Genomic DNA, 4,285 nt, shown 5'->3' with positions numbered 1-4,285 from the left:
CTTTAGCCCGTTAGATACAAAACATTATTAATCTATTTTTTTAGCAGAGGATTTTCAGGTTTAACCCCTTCCGTGTTCATTGCCTCAATCTCACTCACGTGCTCAGGTGTTACTTGGGTGAGAGAGAAGCAATGTGCACGATGATTGTAATTTATTAATTTTTAACAGCGATTGACGATGAGTTAGTGATAGTGCACGACGTATTTTCCACATTACGTGTGTGTGGTTAGGCTGTGGAATTGCGTCGTTACGATTATAAATTTATTCATAATTATCAATTTACAATAAAAATATTTAATATTGTTATTAAATAAAACACGCGGATTTTTCTATTATTTTTTTTTTTTATTAAATAAATTTATCTCAATAATTTCTTTCAAAGATAATATATAGAATTCATTGATCAAATTTTCATAATTAAAATCGAAACGTAATATTTCATCGCGATTTACGCAATGATCACTAGCCATCGTCAATCGATTTCAGTTAAAAGGTACGTAAAGTTAGAGTGTGAAAGTAGTGTGCCAAACTCGGGTGTCGGAGGTGTCCCGGGACGCTTTCCCTAGTGTAGGTTTTTGCGCCCGGGTGTTATGCCTGAGAATCGTTGAATGAATGTGTTGGTATGCCTGTTTTGCCATTTTTTAAATATAGGGTTAGGTAGGATAGGTAGCATACTTTCTGGTGTGAATGTTAATTAATAAGTAGGTAGGGCCGGGCAGGTTGTCACAGTCTCTGGTCGGGTAGGCGCGTTTTCGCGTGACAACCTGTTTCTGGAAATCAAATTTGAAAAATCGAGAATGGAGCTGAGACTTTTCTTTCGATTTTTCGAATTTCGCGGTCGCGACCGTTGAGCTCGAGATTTTGCGCATGCGCGGACAATGGTTACTGCGATCGTTGGTCGTCCATACGCGTTCAGATTCCACGATTGTTTTTTCTTTTTCTTTTTTTCTTTTTTTTCGTTTATTAAGAAATCTCGAGCCTAGTTGTAAGTTTCAGCGGGCATCGCTCCCGAAGAAAGAAGACCGAAGAGGCCCGACAAATTGTCACGAAGAGGGCTGCGACGAATGACTTCTCATTTTTTGGATTTGTTTCGAATCCAAAAAATGGGAAGTTATTGTTACTACTTTGTCACTATGCTCGTTTTAATATGTAGTTTTTGTTGTTGTGTTATCTGACCGATTGCATGCAGGCCCACAGGATCCAATCATTATGGAAATCGTGATTTTTTTATTAGTGTTCCGATTGATTAATAACGGATTGAATTAGAGTTGCGTTTTGAAAAAATCTCGCGTTTTGAATTAGTGTTGCGTTGTAAAAAATATCGCGATTGCTTTCAATTATTATACTTATGAATTAGCTTATTTTTTTTATTTTTTTTTTATTTTTTATTTAATTTCTGTTGAATTTATGATATAGCGATTATGATATCGAGATATTTAAAGTAACTTTTCATTTATAGAATATTAAATTTTATATTAGATTTAGATTTTAAAAATTAGTGTCGCGTCGATAAATAATCGCGTTGCGTCGATAAATCGCATCAGTGCCATCTTTGGATTATCAAAGAAACATTTTTTAAAAATAGTCAAGAGATGGCGCTCGTAGTCAATTTTTATCTCTTAAAAGATATCTTTGATATTCAAGAGATGGCGCTAATAGTCCATATTTACGCTATTTTTATCCTTCTCTTACTATTTTCTATCCTTTTTGGGAATAGCAAAGAAATATCTCTTCAAAAGCGAAGAGATGGCGCTAACGGTACGTATTTACCTTATTTTTATACTTTTCTTATATTTTCTGTTCTTTTTATATATATATTTCTGTATATTTCATTGCAATACTCCAAAGATGATGTTAATTTTAATTTTTTACTTTATTTCTCTTTTCTTCTTCATCATCAGATGATGAACATATTTCATTAATTTTTTTTTGCCTAACCTATCGATTCAAAATCTTAACAAAGTTTATTCGGTCCAGTTTTTGTTATACGCATTATTTATTATATATATTCACATTCCTATATATATCATGGAATTAACATAACATATTATAAATTAACATATTTCAATAAATATCTCTTTTTAAATATTTTTAAAATATTTTAATGCATAGGTATGGCAAAAAAATTATATATCCATTATATTTCGTATTACAACGTTCAATTCGCATCCTAATTCGATTTCTATAAAAATATTTAAAGACAAATCGTCTCCCCGAGCATAACATTCAAAAATATTCAAAGACATTTTAATCAAACGAATAGAACGTGACGGATACTCGTGGATAACAAATTGATTATCCCTGAACCGTGACCCGTATTCGTAGAATATATTATTAAGCATAAGAATCGGACGCAACTTCCTACAACGAATATAACAGATGTATCACGCATGTGATCCTGTGTTTCGATTGATTCTCGTTACGTACGATTGCCATTCAATCAAACGATAATCAATCTATCCGACAAAGCCACTTTTAAAACTCACCATGCGTTGGCAATTTATCGAACCTTGAAATTGATCGATCAACTTCGTTGTTTCACATGGATTCACATCGAAGTGAAGAGTGAAATATATTTCGAATATATTTGAATATTACTTTTTCGATAACTTTTTTTTTTTTTTTTGTATTGTTTCGAAACATTCGTCGAAATATTTTTTTCTAAACTTCATCACGTAACAGACACGAGTAACGCCTATATATATATATATATATATATATATAAAACGATAAATAACGACGAGATGAGAGACTCTCGTCAAATACTTGCGACGATAGTTCGGCATTGACCCGCCTCTCGAACACGACCGACGCTGTTCTTCCTGGAAATCTCGGTGTTCGAGGCTTCGAAGAATTTTCTAGGAGAATCGAATTCCCATAACGAGCCTTGTACCCTTGTCCACTTCTAGTTTCGCCATAAGGGACCATCAGATTAAGACTGGCACGTATGTACACGGGGGGAGGGAGGGGGGAGGGAGAGGGTTCCATCTTATGGTAAAAGTTCCCTTGTACAGGGTAAGGATATCGCGTGCATTGAAAAATAATCGAATTATGGCAATAGATGGCGTTCTCGGACGCGGAAAAAAATTCCAATTTACCAATTTGGAGTTTCGATTAATCGCCAAGATTAATTTTAAGCTCGCTTTTTTTCTTTTTACATCTTTGTTGCGTTACGAACAAATTATAGGAAATTATTATAATAATTATAGGAAAATATGATGGATGATGGGACATACTCGAAATATTATATAACACGATATACAAAAATTGAAAAATTTATAAAAAAATTTCTCGAAAGGAAAGTTTCACGAAGCAATCGCATTAAATGCATCGATCATTGGGAAAATTCAAATTCGTTCCTTTTTTAAATTATTACGCGAAATTTCAATTTCCAATCGAAAAAAAATTGCCGAGAGGAAAAGATCCAAAAGTTAATCCATTCGACGGGAAATCCATTCGACGGGAAATCCATTCGATTCTAAATCTAATAAATAATAAATAATTCGAGAGAGGTCGTTTATCGCGGATGATATTAAACTATTTCTTTTCGCGATAAGATCTAAGTTTGCGAGCGAGGTTTTAATTGGGGGGACGGAGGAAGAGGAAGCTTTGCTTCCAACCATCCAGATCGAGAATTCTGTTCGAATTACTCGCCTCGCGTAAGGAAAACTTAATTAAACAAAGATTCGTATACGCGTATCGCGCCAAGTTATGCGACCGTATTCTCGAATCGGAATAAATCGGGTCTAAACTTTAACGATCTGTATTTTCCTATCCGTTTCTAATTTGTACGTTCGGGCCGCCGCGTATCATTTGCGGCCACTTAATAGTCAGCCAAGTCCCCATCAATCTCCCCGATAATTAGTGGTTCGTATAATGACAGAAACCATTAGGTTTACGGTCATGGTGCACCGTGCATTCCTTTGGTACGCGCCGTCGATAACGTTCCTTCGTGTTTCAACTCTCTTCCTTCTCGCTGCGTTCCTCGGTATCGGTTTTAATTTATTAACAGGTTTTTTTTTTAAATAAGGGTGAAAAAGTGATTTCTGGATTGATATTGATAAATTGGCGAAATATTTGCAAATGTCTGCGCGTATGGATGGGGAATATTTGAATATTTGAGATGTTTGGATATTGGAATATCTTTGCATTAGAACGTAGAATAGTGAATCGAAAGGTTTGGATTTTGTGGATCAGGTATGAAATATTTGCATAAGGAAATGTTTGGATATTAAAACGTATGAATAAGGATGTTTGGATATTGTAATATCTTTGTATTAGAACG

Source organism: Apis dorsata, unplaced genomic scaffold (assembly GCF_000469605.1).
Source record: "Apis dorsata unplaced genomic scaffold, Apis dorsata 1.3 scaffold_161, whole genome shotgun sequence".
Taxonomy (NCBI): Eukaryota; Metazoa; Arthropoda; class Insecta; order Hymenoptera; family Apidae; genus Apis; species Apis dorsata.
This window is presented reverse-complemented; position numbering follows the sequence as displayed.